This window comes from Tasmannia lanceolata, unplaced genomic scaffold (assembly GCF_043159265.1).
Source record: "Tasmannia lanceolata isolate RefF3 unplaced genomic scaffold, GAP_Taslan_0.1 ptg000036l, whole genome shotgun sequence".
In the NCBI taxonomy this organism is placed as follows: Eukaryota; Viridiplantae; Streptophyta; class Magnoliopsida; order Canellales; family Winteraceae; genus Tasmannia; species Tasmannia lanceolata.
Genome location: NW_027518713.1, coordinates 2169445 through 2188038, shown reverse-complemented (window position 1 = coordinate 2188038; position 18594 = coordinate 2169445).

Here is an 18594-nt window from a genome sequence, read left to right as displayed (position 1 = left end):
AGAGAGACTTATGGTGGTTTTAATTTTGGGTGACATTTCGCACACTCTTTTTAAGACGGACAACAACTCTCTCACCCCAACAATTTTTAAAACAAGATTTTTTTCCCCGGAAAGAGAATTTGAAGATTGGTAGAAATTTCACCACTTTTGAACTTAAAGTCAGAGAGTTACACAGGTTTTAATTTTGGATGACGTGTCGCACACTCTTTATAAAACGGACTACAACTCTGTCATCCCAACAAAATTTGAAATGAGATTTCTTTCCCAAGAAAAAGAATCTTAGGACCTCCGATTGGTAGAAATTTCACCACTTTTTGACTTCAAATGAGAGAGTTAGGGAAGTTTTAATTTTGGGTGACGTTTCACACACTCTTTTTAAAATGGACCAAAACTCTCTCATCCCACCGAATTTTTAAATGAGATTTTTTAACTTGAAAGAGAATTTGAAGGCATCTAATTGATAGAAATTTCTCCACTTTTCGACTTAAAATGAGTGAGTTACGGACGTTTTAATTTTGGGTGACGTTTCACACATTCATTATAAAATGGTCCAAAACTCTCTCGCCCTACCGAATTTTTAAATGGGATTTTTTTCGTTGAAAGAGAATTTGAAGTCCACTAATTTGTTAGAAATTCACCACATTTGGACTTGAAAAGAGAGGCTTATGGTGGTTTTAATTTTGGGCGACGTTTCGCACACTCTTTTTAAGACGGACAACAACTCTCTCACCCCAACGATTTTTAAAACAAGATTTTTTTCCCCGGAAAGAGAATTTGAAGATTGGTAGAAATTTCACCACTTTTGAACTTAAAGTCAGAGAGTTACACAGGTTTCAATTTTGGATGACGTGTCGCACACTCTTTATAAAACGGACTACAACTCTCTCATCCCAACAAAATTTGAAATGAGATTTCTTTCGCAAGAAAAAGAATCTTAGGACCTCCGATTGGTAGAAATTTCACCACTTTTTGACTTCAAATAAAAGAGTTACGGAAGTTTTAATTTTGGGTGACGTTTCACACACTCTTTTTAAAATGGACCAAAACTCTCTCATCCTACCGAATTTTTAAATGAGATTTTTTTACTTGAAAGAGAATTTGAAGACATCTAATTGATAGAAATTTCTCCACTTTTCGACTTTAAATGAGTGAGTTATGGACGTTTTAATTTTGGGTGACGTTTCACACACTCATTATAAAATGGTCCAAAACTCTCTCGCCCTACCGAATTTTTAAATGGGATTTTTTTCGTTGAAAGAGAATTTGAAGTCCACTAATTTGTTTGAAATTTCACCACATTTGGACTTGAAAAGAGAGACTTATGGTGGTTTTAATTTTGGGTAACGTTTCGTACACTCTTTTTAAGACGGACAACAACTCTCTCACCCCAACGATTTTTAAAACAAGATTTTTTTCCCCGGAAAGAGAATTTGAAGATTGGTAGAAATTTCACCACTTTTGAACTTAAAGTCAGAGAGTTACACAGGTTTTAATTTTGGATGACGTGTCGCACACTCTTTATAAAACGGATTACAACTCTGTCATCCCAACAAAATTTGAAATGAGATTTCTTTCCCAAGAAAAAGAATCTTAGGACCTCCGATTGGTAGAAATTTCACCACTTTTTGACTTCAAATGAGAGAGTTACGGAAGTTTTAATTTTGGGTGACGTTTCACACACTCTTTTTAAAATGGACCAAAACTCTCTCATCCCACCGAATTTTTAAATGAGATTTTTTTACTTGAAAGAGAATTTGAAGGCATCTAATTGATAGAAAGTTCTCCACTTTTCGACTTAAAATGAGTGAGTTATGGACGTTTTAATTTTGGGTGACGTTTCACACACTCATTATAAAATGGTCCAAAACTCTCTCGCCCTACCGAATTTTTAAATGTGATTTTTTTCGTTGAAAGAGAATTTGAAGTCCACTAATTTGTTAGAAATTTCACCACATTTGGACTTGAAAAGAGAGACTTATGGTGGTTTTAATTTTGGGTGACATTTCGCACACTCTTTTTAAGACGGACAACAACTCTCTCACCCCAACAATTTTTAAAACAAGATTTTTTTCCCCGGAAAGAGAATTTGAAGATTGGTAGAAATTTCACCACTTTTGAACTTAAAGTCAGAGAGTTACACAGGTTTTAATTTTGGATGACGTGTCGCACACTCTTTATAAAACGGACTACAACTCTGTCATCCCAACAAAATTTGAAATGAGATTTCTTTCCCAAGAAAAAGAATCTTAGGACCTCCGATTGGTAGAAATTTCACCACTTTTTGACTTCAAATGAGAGAGTTAGGGAAGTTTTAATTTTGGGTGACGTTTCACACACTCTTTTTAAAATGGACCAAAACTCTCTCATCCCACCGAATTTTTAAATGAGATTTTTTAACTTGAAAGAGAATTTGAAGGCATCTAATTGATAGAAATTTCTCCACTTTTCGACTTAAAATGAGTGAGTTACGGACGTTTTAATTTTGGGTGACGTTTCACACATTCATTATAAAATGGTCCAAAACTCTCTCGCCCTACCGAATTTTTAAATGGGATTTTTTTCGTTGAAAGAGAATTTGAAGTCCACTAATTTGTTAGAAATTCACCACATTTGGACTTGAAAAGAGAGACTTATGGTGGTTTTAATTTTGGGTGACGTTTCGCACACTCTTTTTAAGACGGACAACAACTCTCTCACCCCAACGATTTTTAAAACAAGATTTTTTTCCCCGGAAAGAGAATTTGAAGATTGGTAGAAATTTCACCACTTTTGAACTTAAAGTCAGAGAGTTACACAGGTTTCAATTTTGGATGACGTGTCGCACACTCTTTATAAAACGGATTACAACTCTCTCATCCCAACAAAATTTGAAATGAGATTTCTTTCGCAAGAAAAAGAATCTTAGGACCTCCGATTGGTAGAAATTTCACCACTTTTTGACTTCAAATGAGAGAGTTACGGATGTTTTAATTTTGGGTGACGTTTCACACACTCTTTTTAAAATGGACCAAAACTCTCATCCCACCGAATTTTTAAATGAGATTTTTTTACTTGAAAGAGAATTTGAAGGCATCTAATTGATAGAAATTTCTCCACTTTTCGACTTTAAATGAGTGAGTTATGGACGTTTTAATTTTGGGTGACGTTTCACACACTCATTATAAAATGGTCCAAAACTCTCTCGCCCTACCGAATTTTTAAATGGGATTTTTTTCGTTGAAAGAGAATTTGAAGTCCACTAATTTGTTAGAAATTTCACCACATTTGGACTTGAAAAGAGAGACTTATGGTGGTTTTAATTTTGGGTGACGTTTCGCACACTCTTTTTAAGACGGACAACAACTCTCTCACCCCAACGATTTTTAAAACAAGATTTTTTTCCCCGGAAAAAGAATTTGAAGATTGGTAGAAATTTCACCACTTTTGAACTTAAAAGTCAGAGAGTTACACAGGTTTTAATTTTGGATGACGTGTCGCACACTCTTTATAAAACGGATTACAACTCTGTCATCCCAACAAAATTTGAAATGAGATTTCTTTCCCAAGAAAAAGAATCTTAGGACCTCCGATTGGTAGAAATTTCACCACTTTTTGACTTCAAATGAGAGAGTTAGGGAAGTTTTAATTTTGGGTGACGTTTGACACACTCTTTTTAAAATGGACCAAAACTCTCTCATCCCACCGAATTTTTAAATGAGATTTTTTTACTTGAAAGAGAATTTGAAGGCATCTAATTGATAGAAATTTCTCCACTTTTCGACTTAAAATGAGTGAGTTACGGACGTTTTAATTTTGGGTGACGTTTCACACACTCATTATAAAATGGTCCAAAACTCTCTCGCCCTACCGAATTTTTAAATGGGATTTTTTTCGTTGAAAGAGAATTTGAAGTCCACTAATTTGTTAGAAATTCACCACATTTGGACTTGAAAAGAGAGACTTATGGTGGTTTTAATTTTGGGTGACGTTTCGCACACTCTTTTTAAGACGGACAACAACTCTCTCACCCCAACGATTTTTAAAACAAGATTTTTTTCCCCGGAAAGAGAATTTGAAGATTGGTAGAAATTTCACCACTTTTGAACTTAAAGTCAGAGAGTTACACAGGTTTTAATTTTGGATGACGTGTCGCACACTCTTTATAAAACGGACTACAACTCTCTCATCCCAACAAAATTTGAAATGAGATTTCTTTCCCAAGAAAAAGAATCGTAGGACCTCCGATTGGTAGAAATTTCACCACTTTTTGACTTCAAATGAGAGAGTTACGGAAGTTTTAATTTTGGGTGACGTTTCACACACTCTTTTTAAAATGGACCAAAACTCTCTCATCCCACCGAATTTTTAAATGAGATTTTTTTACTTGAAAGAGAATTTGAAGGCATCTAATTGATAGAAATTTCTCCACTTTTCGACTTTAAATGAGTGAGTTATGGACGTTTTAATTTTGGGTGACGTTTCACACACTCATTATAAAATGGTCCAAAACTCTCTCGCCCTACCGAATTTTTAAATGGGATTTTTTTCGTTGAAAGAGAATTTGAAGTCCACTAATTTGTTAGAAATTTCACCACATTTGGACTTGAAAAGAGAGACTTATGGTGGTTTTAATTTTGGGTGACGTTTCGCACACTCTTTTTAAGACGGACAACAACTCTCTCACCCCAACGATTTTTAAAACAAGATTTTTTTCCCCGGAAAGAGAATTTGAAGATTGGTAGAAATTTCACCACTTTTGAACTTAAAGTCAGAGAGTTACACAGGTTTTAATTTTGGATGACGTGTCGCACACTCTTTATAAAACGGACTACAACTCTGTCATCCCAACAAAATTTGAAATGAGATTTCTTTCCCAAGAAAAAGAATCTTAGGACCTCCGATTGGTAGAAATTTCACCACTTTTTGACTTCAAATGAGAGAGTTAGGGAAGTTTTAATTTTGGGTGACGTTTCACACACTCTTTTTAAAATGGACCAAAACTCTCTCATCCCACCGAATTTTTAAATGAGATTTTTTAACTTGAAAGAGAATTTGAAGGCATCTAATTGATAGAAATTTCTCCACTTTTCGACTTAAAATGAGTGAGTTACGGACGTTTTAATTTTGGGTGACGTTTCACACATTCATTATAAAATGGTCCAAAACTCTCTCGCCCTACCGAATTTTTAAATGGGATTTTTTTCGTTGAAAGAGAATTTGAAGTCCACTAATTTGTTAGAAATTCACCACATTTGGACTTGAAAAGAGAGACTTATGGTGGTTTTAATTTTGGGTGACGTTTCGCACACTCTTTTTAAGACGGACAACAACTCTCTCACCCCAACGATTTTTAAAACAAGATTTTTTTCCCCGGAAAGAGAATTTGAAGATTGGTAGAAATTTCACCACTTTTGAACTTAAAGTCAGAGAGTTACACAGGTTTCAATTTTGGATGACGTGTCGCACACTCTTTATAAAACGGATTACAACTCTCTCATCCCAACAAAATTTGAAATGAGATTTCTTTCGCAAGAAAAAGAATCTTAGGACCTCCGATTGGTAGAAATTTCACCACTTTTTGACTTCAAATGAGAGAGTTACGGATGTTTTAATTTTGGGTGACGTTTCACACACTCTTTTTAAAATGGACCAAAACTCTCATCCCACCGAATTTTTAAATGAGATTTTTTTACTTGAAAGAGAATTTGAAGGCATCTAATTGATAGAAATTTCTCCACTTTTCGACTTTAAATGAGTGAGTTATGGACGTTTTAATTTTGGGTGACGTTTCACACACTCATTATAAAATGGTCCAAAACTCTCTCGCCCTACCGAATTTTTAAATGGGATTTTTTTCGTTGAAAGAGAATTTGAAGTCCACTAATTTGTTAGAAATTTCACCACATTTGGACTTGAAAAGAGAGACTTATGGTGGTTTTAATTTTGGGTGACGTTTCGCACACTCTTTTTAAGACGGACAACAACTCTCTCACCCCAACGATTTTTAAAACAAGATTTTTTTCCCCGGAAAAAGAATTTGAAGATTGGTAGAAATTTCACCACTTTTGAACTTAAAAGTCAGAGAGTTACACAGGTTTTAATTTTGGATGACGTGTCGCACACTCTTTATAAAACGGATTACAACTCTGTCATCCCAACAAAATTTGAAATGAGATTTCTTTCCCAAGAAAAAGAATCTTAGGACCTCCGATTGGTAGAAATTTCACCACTTTTTGACTTCAAATGAGAGAGTTAGGGAAGTTTTAATTTTGGGTGACGTTTGACACACTCTTTTTAAAATGGACCAAAACTCTCTCATCCCACCGAATTTTTAAATGAGATTTTTTTACTTGAAAGAGAATTTGAAGGCATCTAATTGATAGAAATTTCTCCACTTTTCGACTTAAAATGAGTGAGTTACGGACGTTTTAATTTTGGGTGACGTTTCACACACTCATTATAAAATGGTCCAAAACTCTCTCGCCCTACCGAATTTTTAAATGGGATTTTTTTCGTTGAAAGAGAATTTGAAGTCCACTAATTTGTTAGAAATTCACCACATTTGGACTTGAAAAGAGAGACTTATGGTGGTTTTAATTTTGGGTGACGTTTCGCACACTCTTTTTAAGACGGACAACAACTCTCTCACCCCAACGATTTTTAAAACAAGATTTTTTTCCCCGGAAAGAGAATTTGAAGATTGGTAGAAATTTCACCACTTTTGAACTTAAAGTCAGAGAGTTACACAGGTTTTAATTTTGGATGACGTGTCGCACACTCTTTATAAAACGGACTACAACTCTCTCATCCCAACAAAATTTGAAATGAGATTTCTTTCCCAAGAAAAAGAATCGTAGGACCTCCGATTGGTAGAAATTTCACCACTTTTTGACTTCAAATGAGAGAGTTACGGAAGTTTTAATTTTGGGTGACGTTTCACACACTCTTTTTAAAATGGACCAAAACTCTCTCATCCCACCGAATTTTTAAATGAGATTTTTTTACTTGAAAGAGAATTTGAAGGCATCTAATTGATAGAAATTTCTCCACTTTTCGACTTTAAATGAGTGAGTTATGGACGTTTTAATTTTGGGTGACGTTTCACACACTCATTATAAAATGGTCCAAAACTCTCTCGCCCTACCGAATTTTTAAATGGGATTTTTTTCGTTGAAAGAGAATTTGAAGTCCACTAATTTGTTAGAAATTTCACCACATTTGGACTTGAAAAGAGAGACTTATGGTGGTTTTAATTTTGGGTGACGTTTCGCACACTCTTTTTAAGACGGACAACAACTCTCTCACCCCAACGATTTTTAAAACAAGATTTTTTTCCCCGGAAAGAGAATTTGAAGATTGGTAGAAATTTCACCACTTTTGAACTTAAAGTCAGAGAGTTACACAGGTTTTAATTTTGGATGACGTGTCGCACACTCTTTATAAAACGGACTACAACTCTGTCATCCCAACAAAATTTGAAATGAGATTTCTTTCCCAAGAAAAATAATCTTAGGACCTCCGATTGGTAGAAATTTCACCACTTTTTGACTTCAAATGAGAGAGTTAGGGAAGTTTTAATTTTGGGTGACGTTTCACACACTCTTTTTAAAATGGACCAAAACTCTCTCATCCCACCGAATTTTTAAATGAGATTTTTTAACTTGAAAGAGAATTTGAAGGCATCTAATTGATAGAAATTTCTCCACTTTTCGACTTAAAATGAGTGAGTTACGGACGTTTTAATTTTGGGTGACGTTTCACACATTCATTATAAAATGGTCCAAAACTCTCTCGCCCTACCGAATTTTTAAATGGGATTTTTTTCGTTGAAAGAGAATTTGAAGTCCACTAATTTGTTAGAAATTCACCACATTTGGACTTGAAAAGAGAGACTTATGGTGGTTTTAATTTTGGGTGACGTTTCGCACACTCTTTTTAAGACGGACAACAACTCTCTCACCCCAACGATTTTTAAAACAAGATTTTTTTCCCCGGAAAGAGAATTTGAAGATTGGTAGAAATTTCACCACTTTTGAACTTAAAGTCAGAGAGTTACACAGGTTTCAATTTTGGATGACGTGTCGCACACTCTTTATAAAACGGATTACAACTCTCTCATCCCAACAAAAGTTGAAATGAGATTTCTTTCGCAAGAAAAAGAATCTTAGGACCTCCGATTGGTAGAAATTTCACCACTTTTTGACTTCAAATGAGAGAGTTACGGATGTTTTAATTTTGGGTGACGTTTCACACACTCTTTTTAAAATGGACCAAAACTCTCATCCCACCGAATTTTTAAATGAGATTTTTTTACTTGAAAGAGAATTTGAAGGCATCTAATTGATAGAAATTTCTCCACTTTTCGACTTTAAATGAGTGAGTTATGGACGTTTTAATTTTGGGTGACGTTTCACACACTCATTATAAAATGGTCCAAAACTCTCTCGCCCTACCGAATTTTTAAATGGGATTTTTTTCGTTGAAAGAGAATTTGAAGTCCACTAATTTGTTAGAAATTCACCACATTTGGACTTGAAAAGAGAGACTTATGGTGGTTTTAATTTTGGGTGACGTTTCGCACACTCTTTTTAAGACGGACAACAACTCTCTCACCCCAACGATTTTTAAAACAAGATTTTTTTCCCCGGAAAGAGAATTTGAAGATTGGTAGAAATTTCACCACTTTTGAACTTAAAGTCAGAGAGTTACACAGGTTTTAATTTTGGATGACGTGTCGCACACTCTTTATAAAACGGACTACAACTCTCTCATCCCAACAAAATTTGAAATGAGATTTCTTTCCCAAGAAAAAGAATCGTAGGACCTCCGATTGGTAGAAATTTCACCACTTTTTGACTTCAAATGAGAGAGTTACGGAAGTTTTAATTTTGGGTGACGTTTCACACACTCTTTTTAAAATGGACCAAAACTCTCTCATCCCACCGAATTTTTAAATGAGATTTTTTTACTTGAAAGAGAATTTGAAGGCATCTAATTGATAGAAATTTCTCCACTTTTCGACTTTAAATGAGTGAGTTATGGACGTTTTAATTTTGGGTGACGTTTCACACACTCATTATAAAATGGTCCAAAACTCTCTCGCCCTACCGAATTTTTAAATGGGATTTTTTTCGTTGAAAGAGAATTTGAAGTCCACTAATTTGTTAGAAATTTCACCACATTTGGACTTGAAAAGAGAGACTTATGGTGGTTTTAATTTTGGGTGACGTTTCGCACACTCTTTTTAAGACGGACAACAACTCTCTCACCCCAACGATTTTTAAAACAAGATTTTTTTCCCCGGAAAGAGAATTTGAAGATTGGTAGAAATTTCACCACTTTTGAACTTAAAGTCAGAGAGTTACACAGGTTTTAATTTTGGATGACGTGTCGCACACTCTTTATAAAACGGACTACAACTCTGTCATCCCAACAAAATTTGAAATGAGATTTCTTTCCCAAGAAAAATAATCTTAGGACCTCCGATTGGTAGAAATTTCACCACTTTTTGACTTCAAATGAGAGAGTTAGGGAAGTTTTAATTTTGGGTGACGTTTCACACACTCTTTTTAAAATGGACCAAAACTCTCTCATCCCACCGAATTTTTAAATGAGATTTTTTAACTTGAAAGAGAATTTGAAGGCATCTAATTGATAGAAATTTCTCCACTTTTCGACTTAAAATGAGTGAGTTACGGACGTTTTAATTTTGGGTGACGTTTCACACATTCATTATAAAATGGTCCAAAACTCTCTCGCCCTACCGAATTTTTAAATGGGATTTTTTTCGTTGAAAGAGAATTTGAAGTCCACTAATTTGTTAGAAATTCACCACATTTGGACTTGAAAAGAGAGACTTATGGTGGTTTTAATTTTGGGTGACGTTTCGCACACTCTTTTTAAGACGGACAACAACTCTCTCACCCCAACGATTTTTAAAACAAGATTTTTTTCCCCGGAAAGAGAATTTGAAGATTGGTAGAAATTTCACCACTTTTGAACTTAAAGTCAGAGAGTTACACAGGTTTCAATTTTGGATGACGTGTCGCACACTCTTTATAAAACGGATTACAACTCTCTCATCCCAACAAAAGTTGAAATGAGATTTCTTTCGCAAGAAAAAGAATCTTAGGACCTCCGATTGGTAGAAATTTCACCACTTTTTGACTTCAAATGAGAGAGTTACGGATGTTTTAATTTTGGGTGACGTTTCACACACTCTTTTTAAAATGGACCAAAACTCTCATCCCACCGAATTTTTAAATGAGATTTTTTTACTTGAAAGAGAATTTGAAGGCATCTAATTGATAGAAATTTCTCCACTTTTCGACTTTAAATGAGTGAGTTATGGACGTTTTAATTTTGGGTGACGTTTCACACACTCATTATAAAATGGTCCAAAACTCTCTCGCCCTACCGAATTTTTAAATGGGATTTTTTTCGTTGAAAGAGAATTTGAAGTCCACTAATTTGTTAGAAATTTCACCACATTTGGACTTGAAAAGAGAGACTTATGGTGGTTTTAATTTTGGGTGACGTTTCGCACACTCTTTTTAAGACGGACAACAACTCTCTCACCCCAACGATTTTTAAAACAAGATTTTTTTCCCCGGAAAAAGAATTTGAAGATTGGTAGAAATTTCACCACTTTTGAACTTAAAAGTCAGAGAGTTACACAGGTTTTAATTTTGGATGACGTGTCGCACACTCTTTATAAAACGGATTACAACTCTGTCATCCCAACAAAATTTGAAATGAGATTTCTTTCCCAAGAAAAAGAATCTTAGGACCTCCGATTGGTAGAAATTTCACCACTTTTTGACTTCAAATGAGAGAGTTAGGGAAGTTTTAATTTTGGGTGACGTTTCACACACTCTTTTTAAAATGGACCAAAACTCTCTCATCCCACCGAATTTTTAAATGAGATTTTTTAACTTGAAAGAGAATTTGAAGGCATCTAATTGATAGAAATTTCTCCACTTTTCGACTTAAAATGAGTGAGTTACGGACGTTTTAATTTTGGGTGACGTTTCACACACTCATTATAAAATGGTCCAAAACTCTCTCGCCCTACCGAATTTTTAAATGTGATTTTTTTCGTTGAAAGAGAATTTGAAGTCCACTAATTTGTTAGAAATTTCACCACATTTGGACTTGAAAAGAGAGACTTATGGTGGTTTTAATTTTGGGTGACATTTCGCACACTCTTTTTAAGACGGACAACAACTCTCTCACCCCAACAATTTTTAAAACAAGATATTTTTCCCCGGAAAGAGAATTTGAAGATTGGTAGAAATTTCACCACTTTTGAACTTAAAGTCAGAGAGTTACACAGGTTTCAATTTTGGATGACGTGTCGCACACTCTTTATAAAACGGATTACAACTCTCTCATCCCAACAAAATTTGAAATGAGATTTCTTTCGCAAGAAAAAGAATCTTAGGACCTCCGATTGGTAGAAATTTCACCACTTTTTGACTTCAAATGAGAGAGTTACGGATGTTTTAATTTTGGGTGACGTTTCACACACTCTTTTTAAAATGGACCAAAACTCTCATCCCACCGAATTTTTAAATGAGATTTTTTTACTTGAAAGAGAATTTGAAGGCATCTAATTGATAGAAATTTCTCCACTTTTCGACTTTAAATGAGTGAGTTATGGACGTTTTAATTTTGGGTGACGTTTCACACACTCATTATAAAATGGTCCAAAACTCTCTCGCCCTACCGAATTTTTAAATGGGATTTTTTTCGTTGAAAGAGAATTTGAAGTCCACTAATTTGTTAGAAATTTCACCACATTTGGACTTGAAAAGAGAGACTTATGGTGGTTTTAATTTTGGGTGACGTTTCGCACACTCTTTTTAAGACGGACAACAACTCTCTCACCCCAACGATTTTTAAAACAAGATTTTTTTCCCCGGAAAAAGAATTTGAAGATTGGTAGAAATTTCACCACTTTTGAACTTAAAAGTCAGAGAGTTACACAGGTTTTAATTTTGGATGACGTGTCGCACACTCTTTATAAAACGGATTACAACTCTGTCATCCCAACAAAATTTGAAATGAGATTTCTTTCCCAAGAAAAAGAATCTTAGGACCTCCGATTGGTAGAAATTTCACCACTTTTTGACTTCAAATGAGAGAGTTAGGGAAGTTTTAATTTTGGGTGACGTTTGACACACTCTTTTTAAAATGGACCAAAACTCTCTCATCCCACCGAATTTTTAAATGAGATTTTTTTACTTGAAAGAGAATTTGAAGGCATCTAATTGATAGAAATTTCTCCACTTTTCGACTTAAAATGAGTGAGTTACGGACGTTTTAATTTTGGGTGACGTTTCACACACTCATTATAAAATGGTCCAAAACTCTCTCGCCCTACCGAATTTTTAAATGGGATTTTTTTCGTTGAAAGAGAATTTGAAGTCCACTAATTTGTTAGAAATTCACCACATTTGGACTTGAAAAGAGAGACTTATGGTGGTTTTAATTTTGGGTGACGTTTCGCACACTCTTTTTAAGACGGACAACAACTCTCTCACCCCAACGATTTTTAAAACAAGATTTTTTTCCCCGGAAAGAGAATTTGAACATTGGTAGAAATTTCACCACTTTTGAACTTAAAGTCAGAGAGTTACACAGGTTTTAATTTTGGATGACGTGTCGCACACTCTTTATAAAACGGACTACAACTCTCTCATCCCAACAAAATTTGAAATGAGATTTCTTTCCCAAGAAAAAGAATCGTAGGACCTCCGATTGGTAGAAATTTCACCACTTTTTGACTTCAAATGAGAGAGTTACGGAAGTTTTAATTTTGGGTGACGTTTCACACACTCTTTTTAAAATGGACCAAAACTCTCTCATCCCACCGAATTTTTAAATGAGATTTTTTTACTTGAAAGAGAATTTGAAGGCATCTAATTGATAGAAATTTCTCCACTTTTCGACTTTAAATGAGTGAGTTATGGACGTTTTAATTTTGGGTGACGTTTCACACACTCATTATAAAATGGTCCAAAACTCTCTCGCCCTACCGAATTTTTAAATGGGATTTTTTTCGTTGAAAGAGAATTTGAAGTCCACTAATTTGTTAGAAATTTCACCACATTTGGACTTGAAAAGAGAGACTTATGGTGGTTTTAATTTTGGGTGACGTTTCGCACACTCTTTTTAAGACGGACAACAACTCTCTCACCCCAACGATTTTTAAAACAAGATTTTTTTCCCCGGAAAGAGAATTTGAAGATTGGTAGAAATTTCACCACTTTTGAACTTAAAGTCAGAGAGTTACACAGGTTTTAATTTTGGATGACGTGTCGCACACTCTTTATAAAACGGACTACAACTCTGTCATCCCAACAAAATTTGAAATGAGATTTCTTTCCCAAGAAAAATAATCTTAGGACCTCCGATTGGTAGAAATTTCACCACTTTTTGACTTCAAATGAGAGAGTTAGGGAAGTTTTAATTTTGGGTGACGTTTCACACACTCTTTTTAAAATGGACCAAAACTCTCTCATCCCACCGAATTTTTAAATGAGATTTTTTAACTTGAAAGAGAATTTGAAGGCATCTAATTGATAGAAATTTCTCCACTTTTCGACTTAAAATGAGTGAGTTACGGACGTTTTAATTTTGGGTGACGTTTCACACAGTCATTATAAAATGGTCCAAAACTCTCTCGCCCTACCGAATTTTTAAATGGGATTTTTTTCGTTGAAAGAGAATTTGAAGTCCACTAATTTGTTAGAAATTCACCACATTTGGACTTGAAAAGAGAGACTTATGGTGGTTTTAATTTTGGGTGACGTTTCGCACACTCTTTTTAAGACGGACAACAACTCTCTCACCCCAACGATTTTTAAAACAAGATTTTTTTCCCCGGAAAGAGAATTTGAAGATTGGTAGAAATTTCACCACTTTTGAACTTAAAGTCAGAGAGTTACTCAGGTATCAATTTTGGATGACGTGTCGCACACTCTTTATAAAACGGATTACAACTCTCTCATCCCAACAAAAGTTGAAATGAGATTTCTTTCGCAAGAAAAAGAATCTTAGGACCTCCGATTGGTAGAAATTTCACCACTTTTTGACTTCAAATGAGAGAGTTACGGATGTTTTAATTTTGGGTGACGTTTCACACACTCTTTTTAAAATGGACCAAAACTCTCATCCCACCGAATTTTTAAATGAGATTTTTTTACTTGAAAGAGAATTTGAAGGCATCTAATTGATAGAAATTTCTCCACTTTTCGACTTTAAATGAGTGAGTTATGGACGTTTTAATTTTGGGTGACGTTTCACACACTCATTATAAAATGGTCCAAAACTCTCTCGCCCTACCGAATTTTTAAATGGGATTTTTTTCGTTGAAAGAGAATTTGAAGTCCACTAATTTGTTAGAAATTTCACCACATTTGGACTTGAAAAGAGAGACTTATGGTGGTTTTAATTTTGGGTGACGTTTCGCACACTCTTTTTAAGACGGACAACAACTCTCTCACCCCAACGATTTTTAAAACAAGATTTTTTTCCCCGGAAAAAGAATTTGAAGATTGGTAGAAATTTCACCACTTTTGAACTTAAAAGTCAGAGAGTTACACAGGTTTTAATTTTGGATGACGTGTCGCACACTCTTTATAAAACGGATTACAACTCTGTCATCCCAACAAAATTTGAAATGAGATTTCTTTCCCAAGAAAAAGAATCTTAGGACCTCCGATTGGTAGAAATTTCACCACTTTTTGACTTCAAATGAGAGAGTTAGGGAAGTTTTAATTTTGGGTGACGTTTCACACACTCTTTTTAAAATGGACCAAAACTCTCTCATCCCACCGAATTTTTAAATGAGATTTTTTTACTTGAAAGAGAATTTGAAGGCATCTAATTGATAGAAATTTCTCCACTTTTCGACTTAAAATGAGTGAGTTACGGACGTTTTAATTTTGGGTGACGTTTCACACACTCATTATAAAATGGTCCAAAACTCTCTCGCCCTACCGAATTTTTAAATGGGATTTTTTTCGTTGAAAGAGAATTTGAAGTCCACTAATTTGTTAGAAATTCACCACATTTGGACTTGAAAAGAGAGACTTATGGTGGTTTTAATTTTGGGTGACGTTTCGCACACTCTTTTTAAGACGGACAACAACTCTCTCACCCCAACGATTTTTAAAACAAGATTTTTTTCCCCGGAAAGAGAATTTGAAGATTGGTAGAAATTTCACCACTTTTGAACTTAAAGTCAGAGAGTTACACAGGTTTTAATTTTGGATGACGTGTCGCACACTCTTTATAAAACGGACTACAACTCTCTCATCCCAACAAAATTTGAAATGAGATTTCTTTCGCAAGAAAAATAATCTTAGGACCTCCGATTGGTAGAAATTTCACCACTTTTTGACTTCAAATGAGAGAGTTACGGAAGTTTTAATTTTGGGTGACGTTTCACACACTCTTTTTAAAATGGACCAAAACTCTCTCATCCCACCGAATTTTTAAATGAGATTTTTTTACTTGAAAGAGAATTTGAAGGCATCTAATTGATAGAAATTTCTCCACTTTTCGACTTTAAATGAGTGAGTTATGGACGTTTTAATTTTGGGTGACGTTTCACACACTCATTATAAAATGGTCCAAAACTCTCTCGCCCTACCGAATTTTTAAATGGGATTTTTTTCGTTGAAAGAGAATTTGAAGTCCACTAATTTGTTAGAAATTTCAACACATTTGGACTTGAAAAGAGAGACTTATGGTGGTTTTAATTTAGGGTGACGTTTCGCACACTCTTTTTAAGACGGACAACAACTCTCTCACCCCAACGATTTTTAAAACAAGATTTTTTTCCCCGGAAAGAGAATTTGAAGATTGGTAGAAATTTCACCACTTTTGAACTTAAAGTCAGAGAGTTACACAGGTTTTAATTTTGGATGACGTGTCGCACACTCTTTATAAAACGGATTACAACTCTGTCATCCCAACAAAATTTGAAATGAGATTTCTTTCCCAAGAAAAATAATCTTAGGACCTCCGATTGGTAGAAATTTCACCACTTTTTGACTTCAAATGAGAGAGTTACGGAAGTTTTAATTTTGGGTGACGTTTCACACACTCTTTTTAAAATGGACCAAAACTCTCTCATCCTACCGAATTTTTAAATGAGATTTTTTTACTTGAAAGAGAAGTTGAAGACATTTAATTGATAGAAATTTCTCCACTTTTCGACTTTAAATGAGTGAGTTATGGACGTTTTAATTTTGGGTGACGTTTCACACACTCATTATAAAATGGTCCAAAACTCTCTCGCCCTACCGAATTTTTAAATGGGATTTTTTTCGTTGAAAGAGAATTTGAAGTCCACTAATTTGTTAGAAATTCACCACATTTGGACTTGAAAAGAGAGACTTATGGTGGTTTTAATTTTGGGTGACGTTTCGCACACTCTTTTTAAGACGGACAACAACTCTCTCACCCCAACGATTTTTAAAACAAGATTTTTTTCCCCGGAAAGAGAATTTGAAGATTGGTAGAAATTTCACCACTTTTGAACTTAAAGTCAGAGAGTTACACAGGTTTTAATTTTGGATGACGTGTCGCACACTCTTTATAAAACGGACTACAACTCTCTCATCCCAACAAAATTTGAAATGAGATTTCTTTCGCAAGAAAAAGAATCTTAGGACCTCCGATTGGTAGAATTTTCACCACTTTTTGACTTCAAATGAGAGAGTTACGGAAGTTTTAATTTTGGGTGACGTTTCACACACTCTTTTTAAAATGGACCAAAACTCTCTCATCCCACCGAATTTTTAAATGAGATTTTTTTACTTGAAAGAGAATTTGAAGGCATCTAATTGATAGAAATTTCTCCACTTTTCGACTTAAAATGAGTGAGTTATGGACATTTTAATTTTGGGTGACGTTTCACACACTCATTATAAAATGGTCCAAAACTCTCTCGCCCTACCGAATTTTTAAATGGGATTTTTTTCGTTGAAAGAGAATTTGAAGTCCACTAATTTGTTAGAAATTTCACCACATTTGGACTTGAAAAGAGAGACTTATGGTGGTTTTAATTTTGGGTGACGTTTCGCACACTCTTTTTAAGACGGACAACAACTCTCTCACCCCAACGATTTTTAAAACAAGATTTTTTTCCCCGGAAAGAGAATTTGAAGATTGGTAGAAATTTCACCACTTTTGAACTTAAAGTCAGAGAGTTACACAGGTTTTAATTTTGGATGACGTGTCGCACACTCTTTATAAAACGGATTACAACTCTGTCATCCCAACAAAATTTGAAATGAGATTTCTTTCCCAAGAAAAATAATCTTAGGACCTCCGATTGGTAGAAATTTCACCACTTTTTGACTTCAAATGAGAGAGTTACGGAAGTTTTAATTTTGGGTGACGTTTCACACACTCTTTTTAAAATGGACCAAAACTCTCTCATCCTACCGAATTTATAAATGAGATTTTTTTACTTGAAAGAGAATTTGAAGACATTTAATTGATAGAAATTTCTCCACTTTTCGACTTTAAATGAGTGAGTTATGGACGTTTTAATTTTGGGTGACGTTTCACACACTCATTATAAAATGGTCCAAAACTCTCTCGCCCTACCGAATTTTTAAATGGGATTTTTTTCGTTGAAAGAGAATTTGAAGTCCACTAATTTGTTAGAAATTCACCACATTTGGACTTGAAAAGAGAGACTTATGGTGGTTTTAATTTTGGGTGACGTTTCGCACACTCTTTTTAAGACGGACAACAACTCTCTCACCCCAACGATTTTTAAAACAAGATTTTTTTCCCCGGAAAGAGAATTTGAAGATTGGTAGAAATTTCACCACTTTTGAACTTAAAGTCAGAGAGTTACACAGGTTTTAATTTTGGATGACGTGTCGCACACTCTTTATAAAACGGACTACAACTCTCTCATCCCAACAAAATTTGAAATGAGATTTCTTTCGCAAGAAAAAGAATCTTAGGACCTCCGATTGGTAGAATTTTCACCACTTTTTGACTTCAAATGAGAGAGTTACGGAAGTTTTAATTTTGGGTGACGTTTCACACACTCTTTTTAAAATGGACCAAAACTCTCTCATCCCACCGAATTTTTAAATGAGATTTTTTTACTTGAAAGAGAATTTGAAGGCATCTAATTGATAGAAATTTCTCCACTTTTCGACTTTAAATGAGTGAGTTATGGACGTTTTAATTTTGGGTGACGTTTCACACACTCATTATAAAATGGTCCAAAACTCTCTCGCCCTACCGAATTTTTAAATGGGATTTTTTTCGTTGAAAGAGAATTTGAAGTCCACTAATTTGTTAGAAATTTCACCACATTTGGACTTGAAAAGAGAGACTTATGGTGGTTTTAATTTTGGGTGACGTTTCGCACACTCTTTTTAAGACGGACAACAACTCTCTCACCCCAACGATTTTTAAAACAAGATTTTTTTCCCCGGAAAGAGAATTTGAAGATTGGTAGAAATTTCACCACTTTTGAACTTAAAGTCAGAGAGTTACACAGGTTTTAATTTTGGATGACGTGTCGCACACTCTTTATAAAACGGATTACAACTCTGTCATCCCAACAAAATT